Here is a 17,412-nt window from a genome sequence, read left to right on the forward strand (position 1 = left end):
AGACCTGTATGCAGAAAACTATAAGACACTGCTGAAAGAAATTAAAGATGATACAAAGAGATGGAGAGATATACCATGTTCTTGGATTGGAAGAATCAACATTGTGAAAATGACTATACTACCCAAAGCAATCTACAGATCAATGGAATCCCTATCAAACTACCAATGGCATTTTTCTCAGAACTAAAACAAAAAATCTCACAATCTGTATGGAAACACAAAAGACCCCGAATAGCCAAAGCAATATTGAGAAAGAAAAACACAGCTGGAGGAATCAGGCTCCTGGACTTCAGACTATACTACAAAGATACAGTAATCAAGACAGTATGGAGAGGAACCAAGATGGTGGAGTAGAAGGACGTGCTCTCACTCCCTCTTGAGAGAACACCAGAATCACAACTAGCTGGTGGACAATCATTGACAGAAAGACACTGGACCTCACCAAAAAAGATACCCCACAAGCAAAGACAAAGGAGAAGCCACAGTGAGATGGTACGAGGGGCGCAATCACAGTAAAATCAAATCCTATAACTGCTGGGTGGGTGACTCACAGACTGCAGAACACTTATACCACAGAAGTCCCCCCACTGGAGTGAAGGTTCTGAGCCCCACATCAGGCTTCCCAACGTGGGGGTATGGCAATGGGAGGAGGAACTCCTAGAGAATCAGACTTTGAAGCCTAGTGGGAATTGATTGCAGGACTTTGACAGGACTGGGGGAAACAGAGACTCCACTCTTGGAGGGCACACACAGAGTAGTGTGTGCATCGGGACACAGGGGAAGGAGCAGTGACCCCAGGGGAGACTGAACCAGACCTACCTGCTAGTGTTGGAGGGTCTCCTGCAGAGGCGGGGGGTGGGGCTGTGGCTCACCGTGGGGACAAGGACACTGACAGCAGAAGTTCTGGGAAGTACTCCTTGTCATGAGCTCTCCCAGAGTCTGTCATTAGCCCCACAAAAGAGCCCAGTGTTGGGTTGCCTCAGGCCAAACAACCAACAGGGAGGGAACCCAGCCCCACCCATCAACAGTCAAGTGGATTAAAGATTAAATTTTACTGAGCTCTGCCCACCAGAGCAACAGTCAGCTCTACCCACCACCAGTCCCTCCCATCAAGCCTCTTAGATAGCCTCATCCACCAGAGGGCAGATAGCAGAAGCAAGAAGAACTACAATCCTGCAGCCTGTGGAACAAAAACCACATTCACAGAAAGATAGACAAGATGAAAAGGCAGAGGGCTATGTACCAGATGAAGGAACAAGATAAAACCACAGAAAAACAACTAAATGAAGTGGAGATAGGCAACCTTCCAGAAAAAGAATTCAGGATAATGATAGTGAAGATGATCCAGGACCTCGGAAAAACAATGGAGGCAAAGATCGAGAAGATGCAAGAAATGTTTAACAAAGACCTAGAAGAATTAAAGAACAAACAAACAGAGATGAACAATACAATAACTGAAATGAAAACTACACTAGAAGGAATCAATAGCAGAATAACTGAGGCAGAAGAATGGATAAGTGACCTGGAAGACAGAATGGTAGAATTCACTGCCATGGAACAGAATAAAGAAGAAAGAATGAAACGAAATGAAGACAGCCTAAGAGACCTCTGGGACAACATTAAACGCAACAACATTTGCATTATGGGGGTCCCAGAAGGAGAAGAGAGAGAGAAAGGACCAGAGAAAATATTTGAAGAGATTATAGTCGAAAACTTCCCTAACATGGGAAAGGAAATAGCCACCCAAGTCCAAGAAGCGCAGTGAGTCCCATATAGGATAAACCCAAGAAGAAACACACCGAGACAAATAGTAATAGAATTGGCAAAAATTAAAGACAAAGAAAAATTATTGCAAGCAGCAAGGGAAAAACGACAGATAACATACAAGGGAACTCCCATAAGGTTAACAGCGGAGTTCTCAGCAGAAACTCTACAAGCCAGAAGGGAGTGGCATGATATACTTAAAGTGATGAAAGGGAAGAGCCTACAACCAAGATTACTCTACCCGGCAAGGATCTCATTCAGATTCGATGGAGAAATCAAAAGCTATACAGACAAGCAAAAGCTAAGAGAATTCAGCACCACCAAACCAGCTCTACAACAAATGCTAAAGGAACTTCTCTATGTGGGAAACACAAGAGAAGAAAAGGATCTACAAAAACAAACCCAAAACAATTAAGAAAATGGTCATAGGAACATACATATCAATAATTACCTTAACGTGAATGGATTAAATGCTCCAACCAAAAGACACAAGCTTGCTGAATGAATACATAAACATGATCCATATATATGCTGTCTACAAGAGACCCACTTCAGACCTAGGGACACATACAGACTGAAAGTGAGGGGATGGAAAAAGATATTCCATGCAAATGGAAATCAAAAGAAAGCTGGAGTAGCTATACTCATATCAGATAAAATAGACTTTAAAATAAAGAATGTTACAAGAGACAAGGAAGGACACTACACAATGATCAAGGGATCAATCCAAGAAGAAGATAGAACAATTATAAATATATATGCACCCAACATAGGAGCACCTCAATACATAAGGCAAGTGCTAACAGGTATAAAAGAGGAAATTGACAGTAACACAGTAATAGTGGGGGACTTTAACACCTCAATTACACCAATGGACAGATCATCCAAAATGAAAATAAATAAGGGAACAGAAGTTTTAAATGACACAATAGACCAGATAGATTTAATTGATATTTATAGGACATTCCATCCAAAAACAGCAGATTACACTTTCTTCTCAAGTGTGCACGGAACATTCTCCAGGATAGATCATATCTTGGGTCACAAATCAAGCCTCAGTAAATTTAAGGAAATTGAAATCATATCAAGCATCTTTTCTAACCACAACGCTATGAGATTAGAAATGAATTACAGGGAAAAAAACGTAAAAAAACACAAACACATGGAGGGTAAACAATACGTTACTAAATAACCAAGAGATCACTGAAGAAATCAAAGAGGAAATCAAAAAATACCTAGAGACAAATGACAATGAAAACACAACAATCCAAAACCTATGGGACGCAGCAAAAGTAGTTCTAAGAGGGAAGTTCCTAGCTATACAAGCCTACCTCAAGAAACAAGAAAAATCTCAAGTAAACAATCTAACCTTATACCTAAAGGAACTAGAGAAAGAAGAACAAACAAAACCCAAAGTTAGCACAAGGAAAGAAATCATAAAGATCAGAGCAGAAATAAATGAAACAGAAACAAAACAATAGCAAAGATCAATAAAACTAAAAGCTGGTTCTTTGAGAAGATAAACAAAATTGATAAACCATTAGCCAGACTCATCAAGAAAAAGAGGGAGGGGCTTCCTGGTGGCACAGTGGTTGAGAATCTGCCTGCCAATGCAGGGGACACAGGTTCGAGCCCTGGTCTGGGAAGATCCCACATGCCACAGAGCGACTAGGCCCGTGAGCCACAACTACTGAGCCTGCGTGTCTAGAGCCCGTGCTCCGCAACAAGAGAGGCCGCGATAGTGAGAGGCCCGCACATCGTGATGAAGGGTGGCCCCCGCTTGCCACAACTAGAGAAAGCCCTCACAAAGAAATGAAGACCCAACACAGCCAAAAATAAATAAATAAATAAATAAACAAATTAGAAAAAAAGAAAAAAGAAAAAGAGGGAGAGGACTCAAATCAATAAAATTAGAAATGAAAAAGGAGGAGTTACAACAGACACCACAGAAATACAAACAATCCTAACACACTACTACAAGCCACTCTATGCCAATAAAATGGACAACCTGGAAGAAATGGACAAATTCTTAGAAAGATGTAACCTTCCAAGACTGAACCAGGAAGAAACAGAAAATATGAACAGACCAATCACAAGTAATGAAATTGAAACTGTGATTAAAAATCTTCCAACAAACAAAAGTCCAGGACCACATGGCTTCACAGGTGAATTCTAGCAAACATTTAGAGAAGAGCTAACACCCATCCTTCTCAAACTCTTCCAAAAAATTGCAGAGGAAGGAACACTCCCAAACTCATTCTATAAGGCCACCATCACCCTGATACCAAAACCAGACAAAGATACTACAAAAAAAGAAAATTACAGACCAATATCACTGATGAATATAGATGCAAAAACCCTCAACAAAATACTAGCAAACAGAATCCAACAACACATTAAAAGGATCATACACCATGATCAAGTGGGATTTATCCCAGGGTTTCAAGGATTCTTCAGTATAGGCAAATCAATCAATGTGATACACCATATTACCAAATTGAAGAATAAAAACCATATGACCTTCTCAATAGATGCAGAAAAAGCTTTTGACAAAATTCAACACCCTTTTATGATAAAAACTCTCCAGAAAGTGGGCATAGAGGGAACCTACCTCAGCATAATAAAGGCCAAATATGACAAACCCACAGCAAACATCATTCTCAATGGTGAAAAACTGAAAGCATTTCCTCTAAGATCAGGAACGAGACAAGGATGTCCACTCTCACCACTATTATTCAACATAGTTTTGGAAGTCCTAGCCACTGCAATCAGAGAAGAAAAAGAAACAAAAGGAATAAAAATTGGAAAAGAAGAAGTAAAGCTGTCACTGTTTGCAGATGACATGATACTATACATAGAGTATCCTAAAACTGCCACCAGAAAACTGCTAGAGCTAATCAATGAATTTGGTAAAGTTGCAGGATACAAAATTAATGCACAGAAATCTCTTGCATTCCTATACATTAATGATGAAAAATCTGAAAGAGAAATTATGGAAACACTCCCATTTACCATTGCAACAAAAAGAATAAAATACTTAGGAATAAACCTACCTAGGGAAACAAAAGACCTGTATGAAGAAAACTATAAGACACTGATGAAAGAAATTAAAGATGATACCAACAGATGGAGAGATATACCATGTTCTTGGATTGGAAGAATCAATATTGTGAAAATGACTCTACTACCCAAAGCAATCTACAGATTCAATGCAATCCCTATCAAATTACCAATGACATTTTTTACAGAATGAGAACAAATCATCTTAAAATTTGTATGGAGACACAAAAGACCCCGAATAGCCAAAGCAGTCTTGAGGGAAAAAAACGGAGCTGGAGGAATCAAACTCCCTGACTTCAGACTATACTACCAAGCTACAGTAATCAAGACAGTATGGTACTGGCACAAAAACAGAAACATACATCAATGGAACAAGATAGAAAGCCCAGAGATAAACCCACGCACCTATGGTCAACTAATCTATGACAAAGGAGGCAAAGATATACAATGGAGAAAAGACAGTCTCTTCAATAAGTGGTGCTGGGAAAACTGTACAGCTACATGTAAAATAATGAAATTAGAACACTCCCTAACACCATACACAAAAATAGACTCAAAATGGATTAAAGACCTAAATGTAAGACCGGACACTATAAAACTCTTAGAAGAAAACATAGGCAGAACACTCTAACACATAAATCACAGCAAGATCATTTTTGACCCACCTCCTAGAGAAATGTAAATAAAACAAAAATAAACAAATGGGACCTAATGACACTTAAACGCTTTTGCACAGCAAAGGAAACCATAAACAAGATGAAAAGACAACCCTCAGAATGGGAGACAATACTTGCAAATGAAGCAACTGACAAAGGATTAATCTCCAAAATTTAAAAGCAGCTCATGCAGCTCAATATCAAAAAAACAAACAACCCAATCCAAAAATGGGCAGAAGACCTAAATAGACATTTCTCCAAAGAAGATATACAGATTGCCAAAAAACACATAGAAGAATGCTCAACATCACTAATCATTAGAGAAATGCAAATCAAAACTACAATGAGGTATCACTTCACACCAGTTCAGAATGGCCATCATCAAAAAATCTACAAACAATAAATGCTGGAGAGGGTGCGGAGAAAAGGGAACCCTGTTGCACTGTTGGTGGGAATGTAAATTGATACAGTCACTATGGAGAACAGTATGGAGGTTCCTTAAAAAACTAAAAATAGAACTACCATATGACCCAGCAATCCCACTATTGGGCATATACCCTGAGAAAACCATAATTCAAAAAGAGTCATGTACCACAATGTTCATTGCAGCTCCATTTACAATAGCCAGGACATGGAAGCAACCTAAGTGTCCATTGACAGATGAATGGATAAAGAAGATGTGGCACATATATACAATGGAATATTACTCGGCCATTAAAAGAAACGAAATTGAGTTATTTGTAGTGAGGTGGGTGGACCTAGAGACTGTCATACAGAGTGAAATAAGTCAGAAAGAGAAAAATAAATTCCGTATGCTAACACATATATATTGAATCTAAAAAAAAAAAAAAAGGTTCTGAAGAACTTAGGGGCAGGACAGGAATAAAGACGCAGATGTAGAGAATGGACTTGAGGACACGGGGAGGGGGGAGGGTAAGCTGGGACGAAGTGAGAGAGTGACATGGACTTACCTATACTACCAAATGTAAAATAGATAGCTAGTGGGAAGCAGCTGCATAGCACAGGGAGATCAGCTCTGTGCTTTGTGACCACCTAGAGGGGTGGGATAGGGAGGGTGGGAGGGAGATGCAAGTGGGAGGGGATATGGGGATATATGTATATGTATAGCTGATTCACTTTGTTATAAAGCAGATACTAACGCACCATTGTAAAGCAATTATACTCCAATAAAGATGTATTTTAAAAAGGGGATGTAACTAGGTATGAAAATAAGAGAAAATCTAAGAAGTTATGCCACTTTCTTAAGGGATGGGACTTATTTCCTGTGGTCCCTAGAGGTGGAACTCAAACCAGAGGGCTCCAAGAGGATCTATTTTAATTCAAAATGAAGAAGAAATCTTTCCCCTCCCAGTGGTCCTGAGATGGGATGAATTTAGGGGGAGTATTCTGAGATTCCTGCCCTGAGATGTAACTGAGCATAGCCTGAACATGTCTTTTAAGGTCTCTTTTGGCCCTCGAGAGACTGTACCCCTTGAATGGGAAGCGAGGTAAGTATGGGATCATGGAAAGTAGAGCGATAACTCCACTTTCTCACCCAGCCCTCTCACCTCCATCCAAGCCACAACTGCAGAAAGAAACCTGGGCAGTTAGAATTCTGCCTCCATCTTGGAAAACTCAAAATCCTGCTGATAAAGGAGAGGACCTTGAGTCCTTGCCGGGCAATTCATCCCATCTCTCATCTCACCAAACAACAACATAACCAAAGAAAAATCTGTAATTACATCAGTAGTCCTTCTCACAATCAATAAAATCTTAGAGTTGAGGAAACATTGTATTTTCTGGGCTCTTGTGCCAGTTCTCAGAAAAAGATAGAGCACCAGTGTCCCATTCATCACAGAGTCTAGCTCCACCTGATCATGAAGAAGAAGGAAAGTCCCTACCGTTCCCCCCTCCCTGGAGTACTTTGCACCCATTCCCTCAGGAAACCCAGTCCCAGGGGGGAGGCATGGGGGAACTCCTTTCCCAAAATGAGACACAGCTCTTGACCTCAGGGATGGCTCAGGTCTCTGCCTTCCTCTTGTCAGGGCCCAGCCTTGATATTCGTATGGGGAGGGGTCAGACAAGTGGCACAGATTAATGAAAGGGTGGACAGCCCAAGCAGAATCAGGACCTATTACAGGTTCTAGGGAACAGAGGGCCCTTGGGTACAAAGGGGCTCCAAGAGAGGGTGCAGGATGTGGGGTGGAGCAGACAACGCATCCTTCCTGGAATGGACTTGAAGTCACAGATTTGTAAGTTTCAGTCCTACACATGGCATCCCCCACTATCACCAACTTTAAGGGAATTTCCATCTCCTCTTTGCCCCTCGGCTCACCCTCCACCCCTGCCCAGTGTCCGGGATGGGTGGGAAGGGAACCTTGGAAATTCCCTTTTCAGGAACATGGGGGTGACCCAGAGAGCAGGGGGTGGTGGAAACAAAGGGAATACTGAAAACTGGGAAGGACCCCTTGGCTTCCTGCCTCCACTTTCATCCTCAGCCAGTGCATCCTCTGAAAGGAGGAAGGATTCACCAGACCCACTGGCAGGTGCTGAATTTTCCCAAGGCCTCATGCCCACACTCCTCCAGTCCCCCATCCAGCCCATCCCACTGGGGAGTCAGAAGGCCCAGCCGACAGCTGGGTTGTGCAATCAGCAGCCCAGATGTGGCTGGGACTCTGGCTTGCGGCAGCTGCCTCTGTCATCACCCAGGCCCTATGGCCTTTATTTCACCCTTGAGCTGTATTCTAGCAACATTCCTGTCCCTATCCCAGACGGGCCCCACCCTGGCCACCATCCTCCTCCAGCAACTCCAGAGAACACTTAACAGCTGAGAATCATAGGCCCAGCTCAGCCACACAATGCTTACTATGTTGTCCCACCAATGGGGAGGACCTTACCCTCCCTGGGCCTCAATAGATGCGTGCTAATGCTTGAGCCCTAAGTTCTCTCCTGAGTTTCTTCATCATTTCTGACGCCCTTGAGTTTAGTGATGCATTTATTGGCTCCCCACAGGAACTTGGATAAAATATAAAACCTCTTTTATTGCCCTTGGGTATTCTAACCAGGACAAGGTCACATCCCATTCAGCAGCTACCATGACCACTGTTTTCATGAAGCCTTGGGTGTGGTCAATTTTCAGGCAATGCCATTGATCTTTGGCTTCAGAATTGGCAGTCAATCAGACTTACAATAATCTCAGCCTACTCTCTGCTTCACACAGGACTGCCTGGCTCAGAGGAGATGCACTGTAGTTATTTGCTAAATGGAAAAATGAAATAAAGATTCAGAGAGATAGCTACCTGAGGTCACACAACAAACTAACGGCTGACATAGGGTTAAAGCCCAGGTGTCGGGCCTTGGAATCAGATTCCTTTCCCCTGAACCATACTCTCTGAATTCATAATAGTGATGGTGGTGATGGTGGAGAGAGTGATGGTGATAAAGGTGGTGGTAATGATGGCAGTGATTGTGGTGATCGTGGTGGTGATGGTGGAGATGTGTTAACGGTGGTGGTGATGGTGGTGGTTGCCATGAGGGCAGTATTGATGAAAGTAATGGTGGTGATGGTGGAGATGATGTGGTTAAGGTGGTGATAGTGGTGATGATGGCAGTAAAGGTGATGATGTGGTAATGATGACAGTGGTTATAGTAGTGATGATGGCGCTGTGGGTGGAAACGGTGGTGATGATGGTGGTAATGATGGTGAAAATGCCTTGATGTGATAATAAAGATGAATTCCCCTTCTCTCAAAGGATTCTCTTTAGGAATGCATAGCACATTCCACTAATTTCAGCTCTAATCTTCAACTTTGGAATGATTCAGGATCTGAGCCCTTACTCTAATCTTTCTTCAGCAGCAGAAATTAAGCCTCCTGAGGCAGCCATGAAAATATGCTGCTCAGAATTGCTGCTTTGATGAGCATATGGAAAGACAGCTCCAGCTGCTGCCCTTCTGGATCCACCACAGTGTTTCCCGTGCTTCCCAGGGCTACTCCAGGCAATGACAGAGCACAGCAGGGCTACTAATGTTGGCCCATTCCTGGAGATGCAGGACTCTTCAGCCACGTGAATTTGATTCAGGGGCTCCCCATCCTCCCCGTGGCTGACTTTCTTGGAACTGTACTGCAGTCTCAGACCCTTTCTCCCCAGCCCTCCTTCCTTCCCTCCCTCCTTCACAGGGGGCAGACATGCACTGCCCTCTGAAGGCTCCCCTCGCTCCCCTTGCTTCGTCTCCTTTATCCTGGGAGGGTGTTCCCCCTTTATCCTTCACAGGTGTTTCCCCTGGTAAATCTCTTTCGTGTCTTTTCACGTCTTGTTTTATGCTTTTCAGAAGACCCAGGGGAACAAACCTGAGTGATCAAGCTGGGTAATAACATTCTGGCGAAAATAAAATTTTTAAAAATAGATAAAACATTTTTTAAAATGAGATGGATTTTCTTCTCTGACTTTCAAACTGCCTCTGAGAACAATTCCAGGCTGGGATGTGTTGTATGCTTTGAGAAATAAAGTAAAGTTTGCCTTTAGAGGATTAAATCCTTGCTAAGGACTTGAAATAGACTGGAAGAAGGGAGGAAGGTGAAGGAACCACAGAGCAAAGACTTTGAGACAGGAATAAACTTGATATGTCCCGGGAATGACTAGGATGGAGGAGAGGAGTCAAAGAAGAGGTGAAGCTGAAGCTGAAAGGAGGAAGGAATGAGGGAAAGACGTGGAAGCCAAGGAGAGGACGTGGGATTTGATGACACAAAAAAAGAGGTGACACATAGGACTCTCGGTCAGGTGGGAAGTACATTACAAACTGGCTGGGCAAGGAGGGCTCACAGGGAAGAGACCATCTGGAGGCGGCTGGGGTCATCCAGCCAAGCAGTGATGAAAGTGGGATTGAAATGGTGAATGCAGCATCAACACAAGAGATGGGCTGAGCAAAAGTGAATCCGTCTTGTCATCTCACTGGATGTGACCCCTGAAGAGGAGGTGAGGCAGTGAGCCTCGGGCTTCCAGTCTGGCAAGTAGACTTGTGGTACCTCTGACAGAAACAAGATGGTTGAAAGGAGTTATGTTCTGGAGGGAAGATTATGAATTGGTTTTGGTCATGTTTTTCCAGTAGTCATGCCCACCAGGGACTTGGAAATGTGGGCCTAAAGCTTAGAAACGAGGCTTTGGACCGGGACGTGGGCTTAGAAGGTGAAGAATCAAAGGAGCTGTCCTCCGAGGGTGATCGAGGGTGTGTGACAGATGCTGTGAGGGAAAAAGCAGACCTTGGGAACTAGCCACAGTGGTGGTGGGGAGGTCGGAGTAGAGCACGATAGAGAGGGAGTGAGATGGAAGTAGGAAGAGAGAAAGGCAGAGGGTCCCCTGTAACCAGGCGAGTCCTGGAGGCTGGATCATCCAGCCTGAGGGGTTCCCATGTTGGCCCTGAAGGGAAGTGGGGACGGGCATCTGGGGGTTTCTCATAACCTCAGAGAAGCCCTCCTCTAGAGACAGGCCAGAACAGAGGGGTGACATTCTGGCAGCGCTCGGGATGGCTGTGCCTGCCACCGGGGTGTCCTCCCACAGGCTGCTTCTGTGGTCCAGTGGACACATCGCCCCGGGGTCAGCACCGGGGCGGCAGCAGCCTCCTTGTGAGATGATGGTGCTGGCATCTGCTTCCCTGGAACAGGGGCTAGGAAAACGACCTCAGGCTGAAAGCTCTTAGAAGCATTGCTCAGAAGAGGACGGAAAGGACAAGGCTAAAAATACACACAGACCCAAATTCCCTACCTCTCCAGAAAAATTCCAGGTAGAGTGTCCTACAGACATGTCTGATGCAGGCCCCTGCAATCGGCTGTTCCCTCACCAGCCTTATTCATCATGCTTGTCTCTGGCCTGTGCACCTGCCCTCCACCTAGGCTGGCTCCTCTCTATCTCCGGGGCAGGCTGGGTTCATTCCTACCTCCTGCCTGTGCGTACGTACCCTCTTCCACCTGAGGCACCTTCTTTATCCACTGGGTTTATTCCCACCTGTCCAGGACTCATCTCACAGACCCCCTCGCACCTCCTCCTCCCAAGAGCCTCCCAGGCCACCCATGCCGGGACTGACCTTCCCACTTCTGAGTCCCCTAAACCAAAAACCTGAACCATACCACCGACCATCAGATGGTCTGTCTTTCCCTCAGCTTCTGAAGGTTAGATGGATCTCTTACAGCCATAATAGTATCTTCTTAATGGAGGTGGGAACAAGAAGGGACTCCTAATGTTTTCCTTTTCTTCTATCTTCAAAAACACTCAGTCTAAAATTAGGCACGTGTAGGTACTTAATAAATGTTAATGATCACTTGAATAAATAGAATAGCTTAGTTCATTTGAATATACTCAGCTTATTAGCAATAGAAAAGGGGGTAAAGAATGTGGAGGATGATGGGGAAGGACGGGGAGCCTTACCGCAGTGTGTGTGTGCACACGCACGTGTGCACCTGCCCTTGTGCATGATATGTGTGCAAGGCTCTGTACTAAACCAAAGGAAAGAACTAGAATGTTTGGGATTCCTGAGTAATTTCTGGGGTTTTTAAGACAGACCTTGATACTCTGAAGAGACAATGCCCCCATCTTTTGTTCTAGAACTGCCTAGATCTTTCCCTGAACCTCCTCACTTTGGCTGAAGATCAGGGAGCCCTCCTGGTGGGACCCCGGAGCAGAGGATTTGGATGGTTCGCTGCCTTGATCACTCTAATTTCTGTTCTTCAGGGGCGGGGGATGGGACACACAGAGTCCAGGTCACGTCTAATGGCCGACCATTTCTTTACAACGAACTGTTCCTTTGCTTTTCTCTCAGGACCCTCTCCTTCCCACTGCCTCTATCCAAATGCTTCATTCCTAATCTGGGAGCCTCTAAGCTACAGAAGGCCTGAGCCCAACATAAGATCTGACCCTCAGTAGGTAGCCCAAAGTTGCAGCAGGATGGAAGGGAGGGAAGGAGGAAAGGTGGGAGAGGAAAATTCGTTTTCAGATCTAAAACGTCTGGCAGGAGGATAGTAAAGGGGAAAGAAAGGACCAAAATACGTAGACTTCCTGCAGCATCATTCGGTGTCAGTGCAGCACACACACAGTACACAATCAGCACAGTGGCTCACAGAGACGTTGCCTGATCTCCGTTTTAACAAAGTGACTATCGAATAGTCAAAATAGTAAACGTTAAAGCTTTTGATATGCTGGGGAAGGGCACAAGATTCTGACCCCCCATAATTCAGCTTGACTCATGGGGGGACGCCCACTCCATCCCTCTCCAATCTAAGGAACATCAGGGGAGAATCTTGGACCTTCTCCTCATCTCCCTCCCAGCTGCCCCTGGCTAGCCGAGTTGGCGATCTGGTCAGAGCCGACACTTCCCTGGCAGGTTTCACAGTGGATGGGCTGACTCAGGTGCCACCTTCTTGTTTCTTGCACTTCCTGGGACTCAGCCTTCCCAGGCCGGCCAGGCCAGCCTCCTGTCTCCTCTCACTTCCTGCGCTGTAACATGGCTCCTAGAGAAGAAGGCAGCCACTTCCTCACAGCTTGTCTGTGGCCGGGTGGACCAGCCTACAGACGAGTGGGAAGGTGGTTGCCAAGTCTGCCACACGGCCCCAGGCTGCCGAGCCACAGGGCGCTGGGGGCAGGAAGCCCCCCTTGGACTTCCAGGCAGAGCTTCTTGTCTACCCAGCTCATCAGAGCAGCTCTGCTTTGGGGAGATGCTGGGCACTCGTCCAGAGATTAGGGAGCTGCTACTTTGTTTCCCTTTTGGATTTTATCCTTATGTTCAAGACTCCCTTGGCAGGAAAGCTGGAAGGCAGGGAGGTGAGCAGTAGAATTCAGGCCCCAGACCTCCCTGGGAACCCCTAACAAGGAGCCAGAAGAGCAATAACTCAGCAAAGATGCTAATAATGCATCCTCAAGGTCGCATTTCCATCGTGTTCTGCTCCCGAGGCAGATAGGGTGAAGAGCACAGATAGGAGACTTGAGATTTCGGCTCTGTCCCGAAGGAATCCTTCCTCCTCCACGGCCCAGTCTCATCATGTGTAGAATGAGAAGATGACCCCAGAGGACCTCACAACCTCTCATGTTAAGCAACTTCAGGATCGGAATTCAGTTTGACGCCTTCAGCTCTGTGTGCAGGACAGAAGCCGAAGGAACTTAATGGTGGAGCGGTGGAGTTAGGAGAGAAACTCACATGTGTGAACCAACTGGAGACAAATGCTTGGCAGAGTTTGATTGAATGCCTGAGTGAGTGGATCAGACCGGCAGTGCCGGCTTGTGGGCTGGAAATCTTGCAAGGGAGCTGTACATCCATATGCCCTACAAGCATCTACCGAAGGCTGAATAAATAATACAACTTGCACGTATATGTGTGACTATTTTTCAAATCATCAATGTTGCTGTCACGAATGAAACACAGATTCACTCGAAAGTGGTCCTGAATGCAGACCGCCTTTGGGTTTCTAGGTAGTTTCTCAAACAGCAGACCTTATAAAGACAACTGCGGTTAACAGTGAAATAAAACGATATCTGTGCTCTTCTTTAAAATACTCAAGGGAAGAAAGGCAGGGGGTAGACAAAACTAGAAGGAGAGAATGTTAATAATTACTGAAGCTGGATGATGAGTACATGGGGGGCTATTATACTGTTGTCTTTACTTTTGTATGTTCAAACTTTTCCATAATAAAATGTTTTTTGAAAAGTATAAGTGCTCTTATGTGGTCATTCATGGAATCTTTTGACATTTAAAAAGGGATTTTTTTGTGGAAAGCTGTTCACAATACATTGTTGGATGAAAAAAAAGCAGTTATGAAGTTATGAAGTCATACCATATGTAAGTATGACTTCAATTCTTTTTCTTTAAAAAAGTGAGTGCAAGTATGCAAGAGTGTGTGTGTGTGTGTGTGTGTGTGTGCATGCATGTCTAGAAAAAGGGCTTACTTTTCTAGATGGAGATGTGAATGGTAGTTACCTCTAAGTAGAGGGAATAGGGCCATTTTTATTTTCTTTATTCTGTTTATCTGTATTTCCAATGAATCTGTTTTCCTTTTGCTATCCACGCAAAATATTATATTTTAAAACATTATAATAAGTATTCTTAGAGTCAAAAAAGCTGGGAGGCATTCATTTGGACCCTCCGGCATGGTCAGAATGCAGGCTTCAGGGAGATGGGCATGGGGACCAGGCCTCGGGAAGCTGTCATGGCAGACCGCCTAGCACTGGGTCTTAAGGACGGGCAGGGCTTAGACATCCTGAGGCGGGTGGGAGGGCGATCCAGGCAACATTAAAACAAGTACATCCTGTCTTGAGACAGTGGCCTTCCCAGAGCAGGGGTGAGCCCAGGGGCCAGGGGGCCAGGGGGCTGTGGAGCAGGGATGGAGGGGTTGGGTGGGGCACGGCCTTTAAGGGCCATGGGGTTCTGGGAAAAGAGGAGCCTGAATGTCTGGCTAAAAATTGTCCCGGGTATGTGAGTGAGTGTGCACGCGCGTATTAACTGTGGCATTCAGAACAAGGGATAATTGGAAAAACATGACTGATGCTGAGCCACACGCATTCGGGGACATGTGGCTCCGGTTCTGGGATTGTTTGTCATTCCTTATTTCAGGAAAGCAGGAAGACAAAAGATGTAGCTTCGAACGCAACGAAGACTCAGATGTCACCGAGGAATCAATATGGGGCCAGGACCACCATCTACCAGCAGCCGCCTTTTGGGGCTGCCACCCACCCCATGACCAGCCTCATGCCTGGGCTGTCCATATGCACTGTGCCAGTTGCCAGACAGGACCCAGGGCCCTCCAAGATCTGAGCTTTCGCACGCTGGGAGAGGGAACTCTGGCACCTTCCCAAGAGTTTGCCGGAAGGGAGCTGGAGGGGCAGCGGGATGGAGAGGAAGAGGCTACATTACAGGCAAACTGGAGACAATCCGGGAAACTCCCAGAAACCCCAGCACAAACTGTGGAGCGAGCCTGGGTGATCCACAGAGGCCTACATGACCTCATGAAGGCACAGAGGACACTGGCTTCCAAAAGCCAGGGAGGTCGATGGCCCGCTTCTCTGCACTGCTGTGTCCTTACTGGCAATTGAAGCGGAGGCATCGGGATTGGGGCAGGGGCTCAGATCAGACCTCTCGGGGACCTGGAGAGTGAGGAAGACTTAAACAGCATCCAAACCCTGGGCTGGGCAGGTGGACTCCTGCTGGGATGACCTGCATTTAAACCCTTTGAGTAACGTGATGGAGAACGGGCTTGCTCACTGCTAGCATCCAGCTTCTCTGAGTTCCTTCACTCACTGGGACCCAGGAGAGTTTGACTCTTCACCTCGTGCATAAAATCTTGGCATTTTAGGACTGGATGTGACATTACCAAAACTTGTTCTGACCTTTGAGAGAACATGGTGCCTGGCTCTGAGTAGTGGCTCAACAAACGTGAGGTCCATTTACTGTCCTCATCCCAGCCCTGAGTCCCAGGAGGCCTGGGTGGCAGCCTCACCAGGAACACAATAGCTTCCTCCTTGCTCTTCCGGCCAAGTCCCTTCCCCCTTCTATCAGCCAAAATAAGGTTGGAGTTTTTCAAAATGTTTACTAGGAAACTAAGAAACAAACAAAGCAAAATGGAATGCAAATGATGGAGGTTGAGGAACTATTACAGAATTCCAGAGTTTATCAACAGTCTTGGATCAAAGAATGCAACCTAAATCCCCCAGGATTTTTTTTTTTTTTTTGTAGAAGTGTTTCTTATTTCTTATTTTTATTGTATTGTTCTAATTCTCTTTCTCATTATTTTTGCTAATATTTTTGAGCATTTGCCATGTGTCAAGCACTTTGCAATCTGATCATGATCCATTTTATCATACTCAAGCAATGTGCACATATATCATTTTATCAGGCTCAGAGGGGTTAAATAATTTGCCCACATTCGTTCCTCTGTGGCAGGAATGAGAACTGAAACCAGGCTCTCTGACCCCCAAACCTGTGTTTTGATCACCTTCTTCCCTGCCTCTCTTTGGTCATGTGTCTACAACCCTCCTTGTAATACAAGGCATCTAAGGGGGATGGGGGTAGGGTGGGCAGCCAGAAGGCACATGTAAACCTTGGAATCCACTTCTGGCCCAGGCCAACTTTGTTCAAAGGCTCCCAACACTGACTGTGAAACAGTTTGCAACTTCAAGAAGACAAATAAATGGGACTGCCTTGTATTTCCTTAACTTCTATTTCTTATGGACTCAGGTACACAAAGTTACAATAATACCCAACTTACCTCTTGGCACATTATCATCATTGGTTCATATGTGGCTCTACAGTATTTTTTATTTACATATTTTTGTTTATTTCTAAGAAACTGAACACCCACAGAGCACCCCCCAACATTACAGATAATGAACAACTCCCTGTGTTCCCCTCCCTTCCTGCCCCCTGACCCCACCACTTCAGAGTAACTATGCTGAATATCATGTGTACCATTCTCTTTTTTTTTAAAAAAATGTAGTTTTATCAGACATATATGCATGTTTAAATATAAAACTTTTAAAATTTTACTTGTTTTCAAACTTGGGGGATTATAGCTGAGCACCAGAACTTTCCAAGATTTCTTTTTTTCACACAGAATTATGCTACCGAGATTCATCCGTGTCGTAGTGGGCCCTTTCTCTTTTTTCTCTTTGATCCTGTCAATAAAAACAGACAAGTAAATAACTTTGCCAAGATTTTTGATCACCTTTGCATCTGATATATCTTGCATTGTCGCTTGAGTTGAGTTCTCTTCTTAAAGGACACTTCAAAGAGTGTCTTCAGTGTGGGTTTTTCATGGCTGGTCATCCAAGTCCATGTATCACTAAGAATACTTTCATTATGCACTGTCACTCAAATGACAATTTGGTTAGATATATAATTTATGTATATAAATAACTGTGGTAAGAATGCATACATGAGATCTACCTTCTTAACAAAA

The 17,412-nt window shown here is 44.7% G+C and overlaps 1 long non-coding RNA gene across 1 annotated transcript in view; it reads right to left on the bottom strand.

Annotated features, from left to right (window-relative positions):
• Positions 1-1,872: 1,872 nt before the first annotated feature.
• The window catches only part of LOC309611677, a 64,792-nt gene continuing 49,252 nt past the window's right edge, over positions 1,873-17,412 (bottom strand). Inside the window, exon 3 of the long non-coding RNA XR_014234659.1 lies at positions 1,873-17,128. This is a non-coding gene — a long non-coding RNA (uncharacterized lncRNA). The remainder of the gene's footprint in view (positions 17,129-17,412) is intronic.

The sequence above is a fragment of the Balaenoptera borealis genome, assembly GCF_965194805.1.
Source record: "Balaenoptera borealis genome assembly, chromosome: 15".
Taxonomy (NCBI): domain Eukaryota; kingdom Metazoa; phylum Chordata; class Mammalia; order Artiodactyla; family Balaenopteridae; genus Balaenoptera; species Balaenoptera borealis.